This window comes from Stegostoma tigrinum, chromosome 11, assembly GCF_030684315.1.
Source record: "Stegostoma tigrinum isolate sSteTig4 chromosome 11, sSteTig4.hap1, whole genome shotgun sequence".
Taxonomy (NCBI): Eukaryota; Metazoa; Chordata; class Chondrichthyes; order Orectolobiformes; family Stegostomatidae; genus Stegostoma; species Stegostoma tigrinum.
Genome location: NC_081364.1, coordinates 36,690,789 through 36,712,299, shown reverse-complemented (window position 1 = coordinate 36,712,299; position 21,511 = coordinate 36,690,789). Strand labels below are relative to the sequence as shown.

Sequence of the window (21,511 nt, the reverse complement as noted above, 5' to 3'; positions counted from 1 at the left end):
TTTACTCAATGTCCCAGCGTCCACTGCACTCAGGGTAGTGAATTCCACAGATGTGTATACCTTTGAGTGAAGTAATTCCTCCTCATCTACATTTTAAATCTGCCAATCCTTAGCCTAAACTATGACCCCTCAGTCGAGATCGTCACACCAGAGGAAGTATACACTCAATGTCTACTTTGTGAACCCCCTTATGCATCTGAGATGTCTCAATTGGATCTCCTCTCATTCTTCTAAATTCAACCGACTATCGGCCTGAACAGCTGAATCCTAGTCTTTCACATCTAGAATTAATCTGGTTAGCCTTTCTGAACTTGCTCCAAAGCAATTACTCAAGTAATGTGACCAAAACTGTTCACATAGATGCCTTGTACAGTTGCAAAAACACTTCCCGACTTTTTAATTCAATTCCTTTCACAATAACATCCCAAACTTCTATTTGCCCTCCATATTACCTGCACACTTGCAATACCATCTAACCTCAAATAAATTTTCTCACTCAGTGAGAGCAAGGTTGTCATGACATGTTGATTAAGGATTAACTTGAAGGGCGATCTAATTGGCAGATCTTCAGAATTTTAACCTCATCTCCTTAATCACTGGGATGCCCCAATAGTGTCTTAAAATCTGATTTTCACTCATTTGGAACTCCAAGTTATGCAAATGTCCTGCAAGAAACTATAAGCAAATCAACAAGAACTCTATCCAAATCTCTCCACTCTTGAACTCCATACCTTTCTAAACATTTATAAATGAGCATGTGACTCATTCAAATGTGCATTATTCATAGTAGTGGCAATATGTTGAGCATCAACTTGACCTTAGCTGGCATCCTAGCGGACCCGAAATCTCATAAAATCCAGACGCACAAAGTGTACAGCACTACTCCCCAGAAAAATATCAAGAACACTATCTGATGTTATGAATCTCGGTGGATTGTTTTGGGTAGTTGTGACTCCTTCATGTGATTCAAGCTGGAACCAGCCAAGATTTCCCCAAGGTGTGCAGTGGGTCAACACCAAGCCACACAATGTCTCCAATCATTCATATATTGAGCAGTCACAATGCACATTTGTGGCAATATGACTACTTCTGTTTTGTTTCTGGGCTACATGGTTCCTGAAACTGAATAATTAGTGGTAACCTGGACCCCTCTCCAATGCTGCACTTTATGTTCCGCACTTTTTACAGAATGTTGCATCACTCTTTATTGTGACAATAAACAGAATGGCACAAATCAAGTCACAAAGTAGTCACTGATCAGCTTCAAGTTTCGTTATTGTAGCTGTAAATTTGTTTGTGGACCACAATTAATATTGTTATTTTAACAAGGTTGAGAGATTGGTGACAGGTCTGTCATGATAGATTACACAGTCGTATTTTGTTATTATCAAGTGAGCTTTGAGCTTGGGATCAGAACTATATCTTTTCACTCTTATCAAGAATTACAAGAGTTAAAGCAAAATTGGCCATCATTCATTTACGTTAATACATATGAGTGTTTGCTATTTTCGCAAGTGTCAATATTATCTTTTTCTACTACAATCCCTTGCTGAGGTCAGCCTTTAAGTTAGCCTTTGAAACAGGCACAGCATGTAACAGCATCTAACAAACTTCAAGTGTCAACAGGTACCTGCAGATAGCTTTTTGCACTTCTTTAGTTGAAACCATATGTTATTCCAACCTCAGGCTTGAAATATTTCCAACGCCGCTCTCAACTGGTAACTTTTTCACCCTATCGAACGCTGCAAAAAGGATCTCAGCTCCTTGTGTTCCTTCATCAATGGAGAATAAAGGATTGTGTTGCTCTACCTTATCACTTCACAAGAATGATTTAGTGCAGAAACTTCCATTCTGTAAAAGTAAGATTCCTTGACAAATTGTGCAAAAAGATTATCTAATCCTTTTATTTCTATGTTAGTTTTAAAAAAGCTTTTGGACAGAAGTAAATTATTTATTCCTCCTTAAAGAGATAGATAGGGGAACAAATATTTCGAGTCATAGAGACATATAGCAAAGAAACAGACCCTTCTGTCTAAATTATCCTTGCCAACCAGATTTCCCAGAGTGAACTAGACCCATTTGCCTTCATTTGGCTCATATCTCGCTCAATCTGTACTATCCATGCACCTGTCCAATTTTTTTTAAATGAAGTAACGGTGCCGGTTTCTACCACTTCCTCTGGCAGTTCATTCAGGACACGAACCAGCATCTGTGTGAAAAGTTGCCCTTTAAAGGTTCCTTTTAAATCTTTCTCCTCTCACCTAAAATTATGCCCCCGAGTTTCAAGCAACCTTACACCAGGGATAAGACCTTTGCTACTCACCTTAACTATACCCATCATGATTTTATAAGCCTGTACAGCAAACCTATTTTTTTAGCATTTCAGGTTTCCCGCATTCACATTATTTTGTCTCAATGTAAGATCTCACCTGAAAGATTGCATCATTTAAGATGGAGATTTTCAAGTACTTCAAGCAAAATACTGCAGATGCTGGAAAACTGAAATAGAAGCAGAAAATACTGGAGAAACTCAGAATGTGTGGCAGCATCTGTTCAAGAATGATATGATTTGTTTTCTCAGTAAGAGTCATGTCAGACTCAAAAATTAACTTTATTTCGCTCTTCACAGCTGCTGCCAGACCTGCTGAGTTTCTCCATCATTTTATGTTTCTTTTCATTTCAAGCACTTCATTGTTTGTCATGGCAGATTCTTTAACTCAAAGATAAAGATTCTAGCATTCAGTCAAACAACTACCCTTTCCACTTTGACTTGCAGCAGAGATGTATCCAAATAATTCCCCGCTGGGCATGATATGGCTATCACTTAATTTGCCTTAACCACATTCTCTGAATGAAACTGCAAAAAACATGTCAATTTTCTTTTTATGTATATCAACAGTCAATATCTTACTACATGAGGAATGTAAAATTTAATCAAACTAGATCCGTTCTTGATTGTTGGATTTCCACATATACTCATGTTGGAGATTATATACTCAAAGGTATTGAATTCAATTCAGTAAGAGATGTTCTGTTAAAATAAAATTTGGTCATGGGATGTCAGCATCATTGGCAAGGCCAGGATTTATTACTCATCCAAAATTGCCCATAAAAAGGTCATGGTGAATAAAAGCCTTGAATCACTGCAGTTCCTACGGTGTGACACTTACATTGTGGTTCAGGATATGGGGCATTTCCAGGATTTTTACCAATGAAGAAATTACAACAAATTTCAAGTCAGGATGCAGTGCAATTTTTGAGGTAAATATGGAAATGATTGTGTTCTCATGCACCCTGCTGCCTTTGTATTGCCAGCTGTTAGGCTGAGGTCACAGGTTTATTGATGTGCTGTCAAGAGAAGTATTGACGAATTGCTGTAATGTATCTCGTAGGCAATAGATCCTGCAACCATACTGCAACTGTGGTAGATGGAATGCATATTTCACTCAACAGGTGGGATGCCAAGCTTGTCTTTGTTTTGTCCTGGGTAATGCTGAGTTTTGTGTTAGTGTTGCTGGAGCTGCACGCATGCATTTCAAGTGACTCCTCCCTTGAAATGATCAGAAGGTGTAGGGGTGTCACTCACTGTAGAATATACATTTCTCATCTGCTTCACAGTCTGTTTGTGGCTTGTTCCAACTGATTGTCAAATTGGTGGTGCTGGGGGATGGGGTGGTGGGGGAGAAGGGGGATTGGTTCAGGTTACTGATTGAAACAGTCATTGTTTGAGCCTTGTCTGGCACAAATGTTTCTTCTTACTTACTCAGTCAAGTTTGAATGTTGCCTCATCCTGCTGCATAGGCTGTTTATTTGAAGAGGTACAAATAGAACTGAACGCAGAGCATCCAACAGGATTTTGATCTTGTGCTGTGTAACACTAAAATAATTCTTAGAGTAGGCAGAAAAATTGAGCCCCTCAGTTGTTCTAAATGATAGCGATGCAATATTTCTTTTTCCCTAGTCTTTCATGTTGTTTCATTTTATGCTGTAATATTATTTCTTGCTGCACAAAATTTCATTTATTGACCATACTTTTGTAACCTATAATGCTTCAAGTCACTTGAATAACTCCATTTTTTTTTTCTCAATATTCATAACATAATCTTCAGAAATATCCATGCACCAATAAGTTTCAAGGTCTCATTTCAATAATTAAAATGATTTTTTAAAATCTATGATTGAAGGCAATTTATTAATTTCTTCCTTCGACCCACTTCCTTTTTGGTCTCATTATTTAACATACTAAAACCCCATGGTTGTCCACAAAATAATGAAAAATTCTATTTGGCATTTTGTTACCTTATAATGGGATAACATCAAAACCACAGAAGCATAATTGTGTTTTGTTTATTAAATTAATGTGTTCTGTCAGGATTCTTTGATGCACATCCCATATAATCATCAAAATATGTTGACTTTGGCAAAGATAAAGCAGTGCAAATGCTCTTCCATTCAAATTGTGTTATTTTGCTTAAACAGATTATTTGCATGAGGTTTCCTTAAACTCGACTTAACCTCTTGCAATAAAGGCACATGGTTCAATATTTGCTTATTTTCATTCACCTCTGGTACACGTTGTGCATAACTTCACTGTCACTCTTGCTTATATCTCAGTTCATTTCTTACGACCCCTTACGATAGAATGGCACTTAAATTTATAGCCTAGCTACTGCAGTACTGAATGAGCAGTTGTGTCCTGTCCAGCAATTGCTTTCGGTTAAAGGTTGGTTGCATATTTGATACTGAGCTAATTTTCTGGAAGAATAACCCCCTGCTTATTTCCACCACTAAAGCACTGCCCTGATGCAAAGTCTGCTTGGCTCACCTGCTGGAAGTGTCATACATGTCTTTATTTGCTTTGACTATTCTAACGTGCTCATAAATGGTCTCTCATACTTGAACCTGTAAAACTGAGATTATCTGAAACTCTGCTTCTTGTATCCTGGCTCATGTTAAATGGGGTGGCTCAGTGGCTAGCCTTGCTGCCTCACAGCACCAGGGACCCAGGTTTGAATCAACCCTCAGATGACTGTCTGTGTGGAATTTGCACATTCTCCCTGCGTCTGCATGGGTTTCCTCCCACAGTCCAAAGATGTGCAGGCTAAGTGGATTGGCTAAGCTAAATTGCCCACAGTATTGAGGGATGTGTAGGTTACTTAGGTTAAGGGGAATGGGTCTGGGTCGGATATTCTGAGGTTCGGTGTGGATTTGTTGGGCCAAAAGGCCTGTTTCCACATTGTAGGGATTCGATGAAATCCTGTTCTATCATTACCACTATTCTGACTGACTTGCATTAGCACCTGCTTAGGTAATTATTCAATTTTAAAATTCTCATTCTTGTTTTCAAATCCCTTGATGGCTTTAAACTACTACTGTCATCTCTAGCCTCATAATCTTCTGTTTCTCTGCCACTGACATTCAGGTCTCAAGAACATCTCTGATTTGAACCATTTCACCATTGGTAGCCATGCTTTCCTACCAGATGGGATTTCCTACCAGATAGTTTCTACACTTTCCTCCTCTAATATATTTCATAAAACTCACCTCGTTGACCAGGTTTTTTTAAAAATCATTCACCTAATACCTGCTTTTGTGGACCAATGTCAATTTTTCTTATATGAACCCATGGGACACGGAAGTTGCTGGCTCGCTAGCATTTATTGACCATCCCCAGTTGCCCTTGAGAATGCGGTCATGAGCTGCTATCTTTCACACATCTGTGAAACACCTAGGAATGCCTTGTTATGTCATAGGCACAACATAAATACAAGTTGTTGTTGGAGGTTTTAAATACAGCCAACAATTTGCAACATGCACTGAAAGGTTGAGGTCCCATTAAATTTAACATTCAACAATCCCCAATTTAGTATATTGATGTTCCCAGAATATTCTCACAACTAAAAGCAAAATTGATGAAGGTTGTGAAATGGTTACAATACAATTGTGAGCATTTAATCAAGAATTTTAATGTAATATAATTTTGAAAACAGCAGCAGCTGACAATTTTTCCTAACCTTTTCATAGACAACCCCTCACCCAACAATAATATCTTATGTTTAACTGGCACCTTGAACACAGTGAAACCCCCCAGAACCAACTTTATAAAAGAGAACAAGACATCACAGTTCCAAAAAGAAATTTCAGGTTAAGTGACCAAAACCTCAACCAACCACATTTGATTTAAAGTGTGTCTTAAAGAAGGAAAGCAACATAGAGAGGTGTGGGAGGGAGTTTCAGTGGTTAAGGCTCAGGCAACTTCAGGCATGGTTACTCACGGTGGGACTTTGTAATGCAATAATGCCTAAGAGGCCAAAATTAGAGGAACAAAATTAGAAGAACCTCAGAGGATTGTCAAGTGAAGTAGATCACAGGGATAAGAATGGAAAAGGCCATGGAGAGTTTTGAGACAAGGACATGAACTTTAAAGTCTTACATTGCTTGACCTGGAGCCAATGTCAGTCAAAATTACAATAGCAACTGAGGAAGAGGATTTTCTGTGATTTAAGATATGAATGAGATTTTTTAATTGACTTCAAATGTACAGCGGTTAAAATAGAGAAGACCAGCCGTCAATACATCAGAATAGTTGAGAATGCAGGTAACAAGGGCATGAATGATGGTTTCATTAAGACATAAACTGGAATGGAGAAGAAGTTGGAGAATTACAGAAGTGAAAATGTGTGTTAGAGTGATGGCACAGTTATGAGATTGGGAATGCATTTCAGGATTAAATCTGATACCAAGTTTGCAAATATATAAAGGTTATCTGAGACTGTCATGATTCAGAGAGATAGAACTAGTAGCAGGATAGGAGACTGGGGACTGCTTATGAGAGCTTCACTCTTCCCAAGAACTAATCGGAGGATCTTCTTATCTAAGATTAGGAGTCAGGTAAGCAGGCTTGTAAAATCATCCTACTCTTGGGGCTTAAATTCGTGCTGGACTTAAAGTTATCCTTTTTAAGTGGGTGAGCTGCCGATGAGAGATCACATAATTGTTTCATCTTACTCCAGACTCAGTTTTGGATAGGTCTCAATGTGTCTGGTTGAGGTTCGCATTTGATGTCCCTGGTCCTGATACTGGGTGTCAAGAAACTTATACTCCTGCATCAATATGCACTCACCTCAAAGTTCTTCAGAGTGGTTATTCAGCAAATGCCATTCCATTCATTCTGAGGAAGGGTCACTGGACCCGAAACGTTAATTCTTTTTTCTCCTCCACAGATGCTGAGCTTTTCCAGCAACTTTTTGTTCCTGATTTACAGCATCCAGAGTTCTTTTGGTTCTTAATGCCATTCTATTGTTGACAGATGAAAGAAACAGAGCATAACAGCCAAGAAGAGGAGGCACAGCCAAAAGAAATTAACCACTTAAGACCTCCTTCCTTATGGCAGCAAAAGAAATGAGAAAGATGCTGAAATTCATTATATTTTACTTATTTTTTCATGAAATGTTGGAATTATTGGCTTGACTACCACTCGCATCCTTAATTGCACCTGAGATGGAAAGGAACTTTCTTGAACCACTGCAGTCCATGCGGTATAGGTGCATCTGTTGGTAAGAGAGTTTTAGAACTTTGGCCCAGGAAAAATCAAGGGACAGCTAGATAGTTCCAAACTAGGATGGTGAATAGCACGGATGGGAGGTTGCAAGTGGTAGTGTTTGCAAGCAACTGCGACCCCTGCCCTTCTAGTTGTTAGATGTAATGGGTTTAAATGGAGGCCTGGTGATTTGAGTCATGAAAATGGATTATAACCACAAATAGTGTTGGAAATATTAAATGTTTAAGTACAATTTGTTTGTGTGTTTTTTAAGAAAGGGATACAAGCAAAAATGTGGCTGAGGATGTAAACTGAGTGCTACCTAAAGACCTTGTGTGGATTACACAGTCCCAAGAGGAATAATGGAATGTTGCACTTGTAGACTGAAATTTCCTCATGTCTTGTAGATGGCAAGGGTATTTCAGACAGAAACACTTCAAAAGGAGAGATGCCATTCAAAAAGCTGATCTGGTGACATCCCTGTGTGTTGTGTCCCAGACTGCAGGCATAATGTTCTTTGAAAGAAAGGCGCTTCCAGCCAAAAGATATGTTTGTGCCTTACTCTTCTAAGAATACTCAAGAAAAGAAGCTGAACACCAACAGCAACAGCTGACCCATGTGTTAATGTGTGATTGAAGTTACACCATGCTGTGAAGGGACCCAAAGCTGGGAACCTCCACTGGATACCCGATCATGTGGGGGTAAAAAGAAATAAACTTTCTCTGATTGCTGAAAGTAAGTAATCACCAAAGCCACTGATGAAGGAACCTGAATAAATTCATTTCAGTTTCTGCAAAAACCACGAATCTCCAAACACTCAACAGTCAAATCGATACTGGCATCATCAACTTCAAATGCTGCAATATTTTACAGTCTATTTATCAGAGACTAATTCAAAAATGCTTTTGTTCACTTTTTGCACTTGTATCTTATTTCTCATCTATGTAGTTATGCATCACATTTTATTTTCTTCTTGGGTTTTAGTAACAAATTAGCTCAGTATTTCTTTAATTAAAGAATACCTGGTTACATTGGCTCCTTTTACCACAAAAATGCATTTAGGCTCGTGAAAGAGATCCATGAGAGAAAGGACCCTTTTCAAACTAATGTTACTCTGATTGACCAAAGGAGGGTTTGAATAAGAAGGAAAGCCAGTTCATCCCTGCTCACCCAGAATCATAATGAATTGGGAACCTGAGCTTCATGTCTCAAATAGTTTCCACAGATGACACAAACAAATTAGAATGGAGAAAGTAGATTGCTTCTTTGAACTCAACTTTTAAAACTGCAGAAATTATTTGTTGAATCTGTACTCCTAAGGAATGTATAGAAAGATCCACATTTGATGGTTTGAGAAAATATTTAAAAATTCTATCCCTTGAATAGCTAAGAAATTTAATAAGGCATGTGTGATTAGGATTTTTCCTGAAAGGCAGCAAATCCGAGGGTTTAACGGTCTACGTTTAGAAATTGAGGATAATGAAAAGGATAGAGATGGTGAGATTAAAATTAGAGGATTAGAAATTAGGATTTCAAAAAGAAAACCAGAATGAGAGAAGAAGGGGAAATAGAAAAAAAAAGTGACTGATAAAGGGAAACAGAAAGAAGAGAGAAAGACAGCGAGGCAGAGCAAGGACATGGAAAAATGAAAGTCTATTTCAGTACACAGAGAAGGAAGTTCACTCTAGAAGTTCTCAAGTGAGCAGTGGGAATCTTAGTGTCCCTTGAAGATATTTGAGGTGGCACAGTATCTCAGTGGTTAGCACTGGTGCCTCACAGCGCGAGGGACCCAGATTTGATTCCACGTTTGGGCAATCATGTGCAGAGTTTGCACATTCTCCTGATGGCTGTGTGGGCTTTCTCCAGGTACTCCAGTCTGCTCCCACTGTGCAAAGATGTGTAGGCTAGGTGATTGGCCATGCTAAGTTACTCAATGTGCCCAGGGACAAGCAAGTTCGGTGGATTAGCTGTGGGAAATGCAGGGTTACAAGGATAAGATAGGAAGGTGGATCGGGTGCTATACTTTTCAGGGGGTTGGTGTGGGCTTAATGGGGCCAAATGGCCTGCTTCCACACTGTAAGGATTCTATGACACCAATGGCTCAGACTTCAGGGTGAAGGCAACTCAGTTTGCTCATTTAATTTCTACATTTGATGAAACAGATGTGCAATGACTTTTTGTTTCTTTCAAGCAGTAGCACAGCAAACATAATGGCCCATCCAATATTGGTCTTCATTACTGCAGAGTAAAGTTTCAGAGAAAGCTCACAAGGTTTGCTCCCTCTTGCCCAAGCAGGTGCTGATTATGAAAGGGAAAAAAGTCTATTTTAAGGTCATACGATTCAATGCTTCAAAATACTACATCCTCAGGAAATGGTTGGAATTTGGAAGGTGTAAGCAGCTTGCTTTTGATCAGTGAGTGCAGGCACTTCAAATAGAAGCCACCTCCAAAAGCCCATGTGAAATAATTATCCTTGCCATGTTTAAAAGGTTGAAACCATTCCCAATAAGAACGTACACAGAGGAACAAAGAGTGACAGGGTCCAGGAAGGCAGACACACTGGATGACGATTATTTGCTAATCCACAAACCCCGTTACCAGAAAAAAAACTTTTCACAAATCACCCTGAACCACCTGGAGAGAACAAAATTAGAGAGGGTGATGAGAAAGTGAGTAACCAGACTGACCACCCATGGAAGAGTCTAAAACCATGCTCAGGACAGAAAGAGTGCTGCTGGCTTGAAAAGTGCAAGCATGTAGCCTGTATGTTTAAGAGAAAGTATACATCCAGACCAATTGAAGGAGGCTGCATGGAAAACCACTGCGATATATAGGGGCTTTTTCACCGTGTTCGGTGAATGTAAATTCTCGAGAGAGTCTAGCAGTGCAGGCTTTTCAAGCCAGCAGCACTCTCAGAGTCAACAACACTCCCATGGGTCTGGAGTCCTATGTATGCCAGATAGGTAAGGATAGCAGTTTCCTTCCCTGAAGGGCATGATGAACCAGTCAGTTTCTCCTGACAATCAACGATGGTTTCATGGTCCTCCTTCGGCACTTAATTCCAGGTTTTTAAATGAATTCAAATTCCACCATTTGCTGTGGCAGGATTCAAACCCAGGCCCCCAAATCATTACCGAAGTCTGTGGATTAATAGCGTTTTGATAAACCATTAGGTCATTGCCTAACCTTTTACAAATTATACAAATCCCTGAGAGTTAGCGGGATTTTGTATCCGAAGGAAGAGTGACCATGATGAAGTGAGGGTGCCTGCAAGCGAATGGCCAGCCAAACTCTACTAATGGGAAAAGGCATGACCATTCCACCAAAGAGTACAATAAGTGCCGATGTGCTGGTAAATGGGTTGAAGAGGGATGCATGCCTGCTCCCCACCCCTTTACCAGGTGAATCTGGAGGTAATTCTTAAAATTCTGTCGACCCTGGTGTAATTCTTACATGTTGGTGAGTAGCAAATGCAACCAAACAATTTAAAAAGGAAGAGAAAAACAGAGAATTACAGAACAGTCAGCCTAAAGTAATTGGTGGAGAAAATGCTTGGACTCTATCATAAAAGATGCGATAACAGCACTTTTTGAAAGCATTAGTATGATTGTAAAAAATAACTTGTGATGATAATGAATTGAGGACCTTCTTCCAAACACCAATTGTACCAAAAGTTGCTTTGGTGCATCTTGCAGTTGGTACAGGTGGTACAAAATGCTGCAACTGTCCATCAGGAATGGTGTGAGGAAATGCACTGCCAATCAAAAGGGCTGCTTTGTCTTTGATAGTGGTGTCTTTCTTCAGTGTTGTTGGAGCTGCACTCATTTATTAAGCAGCTATCAGTAACTGATATGAAGTAGGTTTCTCAGAACAATCTCCGCTCCATAAAAATCTTTAAAGTATGTCTTGTCTAGTATGGCCAACCAAGTCCATGCAAAGTTGAGCCTAAAATTTTAATGGCCCCACTGCTGTATTCTCAAGTCTGGGAGCCAGAGATTTAATTGTACTCCTAACGTCCAGCATTGTGAAGAGATTCAATGACAAGAAATGCACCCAATATTTACATATTCCTGAAAAATACCATTGATGTATGACTGCCCAAATATCTAACTTCAACTAGCTAGTTCAAAAGTGGCAATAGAAGTCAGGAAGCCAATGAGCCCTTTCTGTTAAGTATCTCAAAATAAGTATTTCCAAAGACCTAATACAGACATCATTAAGCTTGTTGGTTAACTTTTTACAGTTCTATATTTCTAAGAACTGAACTGAAAGGCTGAGGACCTTGTACCCAACGGCCACGTATGCACTTTTCGCTATACTCATTTGAGTACATCTGACAGTAAAGCTCATTCTAATTCTAATTGTGCACCCCGTAAATTAGATCATTTTCTTTAAAAGTTTGCAAAGATTGCAAAAGATTTATCCTTATCCTACCGCAATTCTTCTTTTAAAAGGATTCAAGCCATCTAAATGGATTAACAGAGTTTACAGTAATGAAATTCTATTAAGTAAGTGCAGTGCAGATGGAACATTTTATTAACTGAGCAAAAAAAGTACCTGTGGAAATAAATGTTGGTTATTGCCCTTCACTGCACATTTTATTTCAATTTAATAAACATTTACACCATTAAGAAGATTAAACCTATCTGCAAATCAAATGAAGGCAGTTATTGTCTCATGGTATTAGCTTAATACATTTTGAAAACATCTGGTGATCAATGGAGTAGGATGCAACAGTGAGACAAATATATATGTGGAGTTGGAAACTAATACAGTAGATTGACAAGATGTAGTGATATCCAAGATAAATACAGAGCATTACCAGTTTGAATTAGATACAGAAGCCATTAATTGAACATTTGACTCAATCTTTATTTTATAATGGACGAGGAATTCAAATGCGAGTTCTACACCTTACAGTACAAATCAACTAAGAACACCTCAAGGTGAATTTCCACCTCCAACACATGGGTGATAATTTTGTAAAACATCCCATCTGCCATTATTTAGATCCATTCATTCCCATGATGGTCTGAACAATAGGCAGGTTCCATCTGCAGATCCCAACCAGCTCTATTCTTGTCAAGGTGCTGAAAATGAAAATCATCCTTTGTTCTCCCCTCTAATTGCTGTTAGATTTTTCTTTGCCTGAATGTGTTGTCTCCTTGCAATGGTGCAATTTCACAGGTGTTGGACACCCCTTTGCAAAGTTGCTGTTAGTAATTGCTCAGTCTTGCCAAGTTTCAGTTTGTTGGCTGTTTGACTGGACAAATTCAATTCTGCCCTCAACCAGCATCACGCTTCCAATGTGAGTCACTGAAATCAAGAGCAGCACTTAGTGACTGATATCCCCCAGCTGAATTCAAAGACACTGATACAGTCCAGGTACTACCCTGACTGAGATCAGCCAACACTGAGGATTGAACCTTGGAACTTCCAAATTCACTGAGGAACTCCTCACTTGATTAACTCACTGAGTTATCAAGTCAGAAGTCATTATTTTCTTTCAACCTCGATTTGAGACTGGCAAATGCATTTTCTGGTCCTAGCAATAGGCTTCACCATTCATACTTCAAGGCATATTTGTGGGTAGCATAAATGTACTGTACCATTTAGGTTCCAGATGCTAGTTAATGCTATTGCGGTCACTAGAACATTGTTGAACATTTTATGAGGGTTCAGCTTCAACTTTGGTTGCAAGTCAACAGGACAAAAAATAACGCTAGGCTTCTAATTATTTTTGTCTGAGTTTCCAGTCAAATTCAATGCATATCATCAGACAGGTTCTGACAGCAAAGACAAGTGGGTTGTCTTTTTATCAACACTCGATTTACCATTTCTTGCATTGGAAGATACTTACTGACATTCTCCAAAGTTACATCCCAGAGCTTCGTTATGGATAGCTGAAATAGTTCCATTGAAAAAGAGAAACATTTTAATCAAGGGGTACTATGGCTCAGTGATAGTGTCACTATCATGGACCAGGAGGTCTAGGTTCAAGTCCCACCTGCTCCTGAGGTGTGTAATAACATCTCTAAACAGGTAATTTTTTAAAAAATCATTGTAATCAGTATATAGTTGAAAAACTGATAGTGATCCAAACTTAAATAACAAAGAATGGCTTTACTAACCACACAGAACCATGTTCATCATTTGTTTCACTGGCATACATGCATCAGTTTCTCATGAGTTAAACATTGCTTACTTTTTAAAAAAGTTTGGAAAGTGTGCCTGACAGTGCCGTTAGTACTGAAAAAAGGTTTAATTTTAAGAGGTTCTTGAAAGATCTGCAAATGGACATGTGTAAAATAATAATACACAGACTCATGTTTAGTCACGAATTCGATGAGAACATGTGGTCATTTTTGTGAGTAGGGCTGAGTCTCAGAAAAATTACTTTCAAAACAATGCAAAAGAAACTGCAACGCACGCTGGACATAATTTGCACTTGAAGTTCTTTGATCTTTTGCACTGATTTAAGCCACTTCGGAAATGGAAAAATGTTCAACACCACTCCACCAGCAATCTTCTGTAATCTTTCCCACCTCCCTGACAAATTGACATCTGCCTATTTAAATCAAAATTAATTTGATTTAAAAAGGGCCATTGACAATTCCTGAAAAAGACAACTTAGTCAAGTTTTATTTTTTTAAAAAATTACTGTTTTTACACAGGTAACTTCCATCAGATTTAAAAATTCATATTAACAGTTTCAATGTAGCTGTGTGCTCAGTATCAGGGTTCAAACACAAGTTTCATCCAGAGAGGATGTTCAGAAAGCTTTGTGGGAGCACCTGCTGCAGGCTATCCCTGGGCATCAAAAAAGCAAAGTGCTCCTATTAATCTGAAGGAACTATCTAGCACCCTCAACCAACTCTTAAGGGGCCAATCCCTAAGGATAGACAAGTTGACCATGCAGTTCCACCTGGAACAAGTATGTGTGATTCCTGAAGGAGTGTTTAACAACTGGGGAAATATCCCTTGCATAGCACAGAGCCATCATCAGCACTGCTGCCAAACAGCAGAGACCTTAAAACTGGCACACTTCTCTCTCTTTCCTGAGCACAGGTAATTAAATTTTATTAAGTCAATATCTATTTGCTTTGGTACTGACTGGACCATATGGTCAACTCAACCAGTGCTACACTGACACAAGTCAGTGGCATCCATCTGGTTGAGAATCTGGTCATCTTTCTCAGAGGACTGGTCTGTCAACTGCCTTCCATTCCCTTTATAAAGTAAAAGCATTCTGCAGGGTGGATCATAAATATTTCTGCAGGGCTCTGTGAACATTCAGGTAAAGACACTGTTTGTCATCTAGATCTGAATTCAGTACACTATCACCCAGTGTATGAATTGGGTTAGCAGGTTCTTCATGATATCCCTGCGATTCAGGAGAGCAGTGAGTCAGGCAGCCCTTCTCTGGCTAATTGCACTTTATTTGAGTAAAGCCAATCCTGTGCTTCCTGTGAATGAAGATATTGGGTTTGGCTCCACACAATCAGGCATGGAGTTAGTCCTCTTGGGTTATGTTCCTCATTTTCACAGACCCTACTGACCCATACAGGATGTTTGAGTGCCAAGATATACTCTGCAAAGTCCTCCACCAGGTTCAACGCAGGAAAAAATCCTCTGGAGACCTGCTCAGTCAATGGCAAATGGACTCCTAGCTGTAGTGGCTCTAGCATTTATCTGGAGAAAGATCCATCTTCTGTACTTTGGAGTTTACCTCAGCTCTGAGGAAGAATATTATTCAGTCAATTGGCAGAAGCTGGAGGCCAAAGTCACCAATCACCCCGACCACAGAATATGATAACTTAAAGTGAAGCTTTTGATAAGATACAGAAGATGGTAATCCAATTCTTCTGGGACAGAAGGCAGCACTGGATCATTGCTGAGGTATTTAGTCTTCCATTGTCTTCCGTTAATAAGTGAAGTCAAGTGCTGGTTTGTCCTCACACTCAGGTAGAAATTTTCTCTCTTCTGACCTTGCAGCAATGCCTTTATATCAAGTCCTCTCCTAGATGGTGAACCCTGCCAATGCATATCCTCTGCCTGGTCCACATCCTCAATTATGGCATGCAGCTCCTCTTCATGGTCCATGTTGATCTTTGTCGCAATTTATACAAGTTACCAATCTTTTACTGGGATCTGGTCAAAGTTTGGGACCTGCTTACCTATCAATGGAGATCTCCTCCATCAGAAGTAACAGCTGTCATTATGGACGACTATGCAAGATACCCCACATCTATCAATCTGCTTTCTACTGAGGGAGGAGAGGTTTTGGGGTAACAAGTCTCCGTTTATGCTGTATGGTAGAGGATCATACTGGATGACGCCAAAGGAACTGTTGACTTTACATTGATTAATGTGCAGCTCATGGCCTTAGCCATCCAGAACCCCAAAGCAGTGGCACTCTGCTCAACAAGGTAGTCATGGTGTCAAGGCAGTTCGAAGCTGAGTGAGCTCCATCTGAACTTAACCCCATTCTGATAGGATATCACACTGGCTCCAGGACCCTTCAAACCTTTCTCAGGGACCTATGCTACACAACTTTTCCACATCTCCTTCTTGTCAGCATTGAGGGGTGTGTGTTGTTGCTGCCTACATTCTACCCCTTTCCCTTGTCAGCCATTTGGATATGCTTGGCATTTCATTTTGCCATTTGGATGTGTCAAAAGCCTCCAGTGGAGTGCTGCATACGTGAGAGAACTCTTCCTTCTCTTCAGTGATCTGGAGTTGACGGCTCTCGTATGCAGCAGTCCCATGCTGTCAGAGGTTAAAAAGGCTCATGGGCTCCCAGGCCTCTTATGATATTTGAAACCTCAAAAGGTTCACGGAGCATGCATATAGAGGTTATAGAAGACATTAGGCACCTTTTTACAGGGGCTGCTTCTAAATTTTTGGATGCATTTCAGTCACAGGTACATGATCTTTGGATATCTGATGTAGAGAGGGGAAGGGCAAATCAAAGGACTTGCTTAAAGACATGCTCATAGGCCTAGTCAAGGTGGCCATTAACAGTTGTAGGCAGTAGGCAAAGGAGAGATCATTGCACATGACTGGATGCCTCTCTTATGTGGTAACATTTGCTCCAAAGTGTCCTTGCAGAGGAAGCACAAAATGTAATCTACTATACTTCAGACTTTCTATGATTTGGGGCTGCTGCAGGGGTTGTGGTGCATTCTCACTGCCTAAATAATATTTTAATTTTAACTACATTTCCTTTAAAAATATAGCTTTTGTTCACCTGGTTGCCTTGGTCATCAATTTTTTTTCTGCTTATTATTCATGAACAGGTTTTGGATGGTGAACACTCACCTATTATTTTAGTATTTCTTGTGTTCTTTCCAATGCTTCTGACAACTAACCAAACTTAATGTCTTAAAAGAACCTTTGTTACTGCCAGCTGCTCATATCCCAACCCACATCAAGTCCTATTTAATCATCCACCCATCAGTATTTGTGATAAATATTTTAATCTCCAAAAGGTGTCCAATTGAAAACCTATTTAAGTTCACCCATTGGTTTCTCCCCTTCCTTTCACAATAACATTCTTTTGCACTTCCCCCTCCTGAAAGAACTCTGCACCCTTGAAAATTCTGTTTTCCTTCACTTCTTTGTTGGCTAACTCTTCAGTTGCCTCTGCCCATGCTCTACATCTCTCCATTTATTCCACCCATTAAAGTCATCCCATTGGGCATTTAGCCTATCATCTTGATAGTTTGGAGTCCATTGTGTTGTCTGGTTATCTCTCAGTGAGACATTGAGATTTGTTTTCCTTATTAAAGATGGATATCGACTATTGTCGCATATATATGAATATAAAGTGGCTACGTTGAAAACAACAAAAAAGGAATTCAAGTGGCAATCAACTCAAAGTCCACAAATTCATGAGCCAAGCCTTTATTGTAGTCTATTATAACAGGGCATTTGTTGGGCAGGATGAGTCAGAAAATGCTTCTGCAATGACACAATAGGTGATGGGTGGAGATTGGGCATTTTCGTTTCATACAGAACTGGAAATAATAACCATGCCACTTACATAAGTCTGGTAATGGTTACCAGATAATCAGGCTGTGGAGAAGCTAACAGCAGTAGAGCAGGACAGGAGGAGCACTCCAGCATTCAAGTAATCTGAACTACAATCAGTTCAGTTTGATAAAATCTATTTTAAAAAATAGCAATAGGCAGAGGGTGCATGCACTTTTTTCCCCAGAGGTATCTTGTGCTCTAATGACTCTGTATTTATCCTTGGTCACTTTCACTGCCCAGTCAGAGGAAACATTGTTTGCAGACACCAATTGGCAGCAGAACCTTTAACCTCCACCGGAGTCTAAAGAGAGTTTGAGAAAGGGCACTTCGTCAGGTTCTCCGTGCTACTGTCTTCAGCACACATGTACACGCATTCATTATATTGCTGGGATTTTTTTTCCACTAAATTGAGCATTACAGAAAACAGTTAAAATGTGCACACGTCTGATTCATACTGTGCGCTCCGGTGGAATTGGAGCTGAAGTGTTTCAAGTCATTTTGACATATCCAAAGAAAATGTTACTGCAGCCACCAAAAACAATATTAAAAAAACACTAAGTTTGCCACTTGTAAAGTCTTGCTTGCGGGACGCAAAAAAAGACCAAAGTATGAAGGTAATTCCAGTGGAAACATGAAATAAGTACAGCTCAAAAATGAGTCTCGTGTTACTTCAGAAACAGTTACAGCACTGTAAATGCTCACAGACAAAATGAAACCAGGCTAACACTATCCAGCGCATTATCAAAACGGGATTATTTTTTAAAACACAGGCACATATTGTGTGATAAATGCATCCACAAATCAAAACCATGTCAACAATCCCCACGCACAGAAAACACACGTTTGGCAAAACAGCGGGGGCTGCTCCTCACAAGTGTCAACACACACACATACACACATTCACACAGAGAGAATCATCACCTTTCCGAGCAGCCCCGCTTTTCAAAGCCAATGGACTCAGAAAACTTTTGTGTGTGGGTGGGGGGAATAATAAAAATAAAACCGCCCCTCCCTGCCCATATCAGGTCAGGATACAGGGAGTAGGATGGACTCAGCGCCCCCCAACACCCTCAGTGACCAGTGAAGGCTCACTTTTGCCATCAGCAGCGGAAGCTTGGGGAGCATTCCACATCGCACCCCAACCCCCGACAAGCCACCCCCGGCTTCCAAACCCCGGCTGAGCAGCACACTCTCGCCGGATTGAACATACAAGGCGACAACAGCTTCCCTTCCCTCACCAACCGCTGCTTCTCACAACTAGATAACATCGCATTTCCAAAATGGGAAGCTCATTTCTCTCTGTCTCTCTCTGAGCGATCGAACTGCCCGGCCTCTTGGCAAGTCTTACCCCCAGCTCGGCTCCAGTTGTCCGGCAGAGAACCCAGGAGCTGCCGTCCCCCTCAACACCGTGACTGGCGCAAACGATGTCACTCCCTCCCCGCCTCAGCACCAAGTGCCCACCTCCACTTTATTTTAAGAGTGTATGTGTGCCTTGTGTGAAAAAAAACCCTTATCAAATGAAGCAGCTTTGCCTCGTTACGCCTGTGCGTCACTGGCTCTCTCGGAGTACGTCCCTCCCTCCCCCCCCCCGCCAACTCTACCTCATTATCTCCCCTGAAGATGGGATAGCTCACTGTATCTATCTCTCCTCAGAACATAAGGGAAAAAAAATCAAAGCATTCGGCGCCACAAGGTGAAGGGGGCGACCCGCTTCATTAGCGGCTGATGGATGGAACAGGAAGGAAGGGAGTGGGAGCAGGGGGTGGGGTGCTACTCTGGGGAGGTGACTGAGACTCGTTGGGTGCAGGAAGGGGTTCAGAACCTCTGGTAGCCCTCCCCATCAAGTCTGGAGTTTGCAAACAGGAGCTGCCCCGATGGGCGGCGAAATAGACATGTTTTGTATATATATACAGAACGTAAGGTCTCACATTGCCTGCGTGTGTGTTTAGCCAGGCAGTTAACGTGTCAACATCGCCGCTATTTACCTTGGGCTGACAGTCTGCATCAACGGCGATGAGAGTGGCTTGATATTTGCGGTAAACAGCCTCACCTTTCCCCACTCTATTTCACCCCTCTCCCCCACCCCGACAGGGCAAGTCGTACATCTCCCATCGCCTTCCTGCCAACAACAAAAAAGATCGAATCCAAAGATTGGCAGGAAGGCGCTGGGAAATGTACATATTTTGAGAGAACCCAAAACAAACTCTCGCGGTTAACCAAGATATAATAAAACAGAGAAGCTGAGTTGCAATCTCGGTCCCCACCTTATGACACGGGCATCGTTCTCCCTCTGGGGACGCGCCAGAAGGGATGTATGTAAAAGCTTTTATTGGACTATTGATTCATTGCTACCGCACTGGAAGGTGAGGGCAAACTTTGAGAACCAGTTCCTTCTCATTGAAACAAAAGAAGGTGTTATTTCACCCCCTTTTATCCCTAACATTTCCCTTCAGACTAAAGACTGTAAAATAATCCATTCCTCCGCTAACCTTGTTCCCAGTGAGGCCAAACCTCTTGGAGGGGCTGATCAATTCCATTGAATTGAGCGGAGTCCCATCTTTTATTGGACCAACGGACGAATCATTTCTCATTTAGTGAAAGGACCGAAGAGCGTGCGCTTTGCTCTATTTTTAAAACTACAGTTGATCGGATAATGAAAATAAACCGGCACAGCTCTGACCAAAGGTGGCCTCGTGGTTTCTGTATCACACCATTTGTTTTAATGCTATTAACCAGTCTGGAGCATCTAGTTACATTCTGTATATATATATATACACACACACACACACACATACACATGCTATGACCTACTAAAAGTCAATGCCAGGAGGTACTGCATAAATATGAGGGTAGATGAGCTTTGTAACAGACTGTACACTTCCCCGATGCCTCAGTTCACTTTCCAGCATCCCATCACCACCGACATTCTCGTCAGCTTTCGTGGAGTCAAATCTGAACATGGCGAACCCGAATATGTAGGTCGCATGGCAAATACGTGACAACATTATCCTGCATTGATTGGCATACAACTCCTGCAGCATTTTTAATCAGCACGGCAAAGACTGTTGCAGCAATTAAACGCAACACTGCTTGTCATTATTATTAGTATTTACATTTACATTCTATCTTCCCAAACTTTTTTTTCTTTTTTCAGTGCTATCGCTTGAAATAGCGTGTCCAGCGAAGTATGAAAATATTATGGGAGAAGTTTGAAATATGCCAATTAAACTCTCCGTACCGTGTAGAAGAACGTGTGTCTGGGATTAGAGCGAAATTTTGCACAGGGCAGGACAAGTCTAAGAAGCGTGCGCGCTGCTTGAGCGGATCCAAATGTAGACTTAAAATATTTAATGCTCTGTAATTTGACGATTATAACCAATTCATAAATCTTCATAAAGCCAATGGCATGAGTCCTAAAATCATTGAAAACTGCAACGATCTGCCCAATGAGACGAGGGGAAGTCACTACATATTATAATTTGAGAGTGGTTAAAGATTAATTGAGATGAAAGGCGCCGTGCGAGCTTTTCGATCTGTGTAAATGCATAGAAAAATGTAGTATCCCTACATGCTCAAATTGCAAACGATACCACCATTTTGATCTGTTCCTTTCAACGTAATCTGGCGGAGAATTCTCTCTTTAACACAGGGATTCTGTCGCGCAGTATCAAGTGAAATTCATCCTTTTGCCTGCAGCTGGGCTGCCACCGTGAGGCTTCACTTTGTGGTGATACAGTCAATGCTCCGAAAGCTGCATGACAACAGATTGTCTTTTCTCTGTCTTTAAGTGATACCAGTTAATCTCTGGTGACTGTTCGGCTGCATTGCTTCAAATATCTTTCTCCATTGGGTTGCTCTTTCGGATTCCCACCTTTCAGATGCGAGGTTAACCTCAGAAATTAACTCGCGTGGCCTCGAAGCCCTTTGCCTTTTGAA

General features: G+C 40.6%; 1 protein-coding gene across 5 annotated transcripts in view; it reads right to left on the bottom strand.

Annotated features, from left to right (window-relative positions):
- Positions 1-20,521, bottom strand: part of LOC125460282 (contactin-4-like) — a 2,333,145-nt gene extending 2,312,624 nt beyond the window's left edge. For 2 of the 5 annotated variants that reach the window (XM_048547564.2, XM_048547580.2), the window contains exon 1: positions 18,924-19,050. The gene's annotated coding sequence lies outside the window, so the exon portion shown is untranslated. Of the gene's footprint in view, positions 1-18,923; positions 19,051-20,386 lie in introns of those variants that run through there. The other 3 variants (XM_048547566.2, XM_048547569.2, XM_048547568.2) reach the window with 3 other exon arrangements.
- Positions 20,522-21,511: the final 990 nt, after the last annotated feature.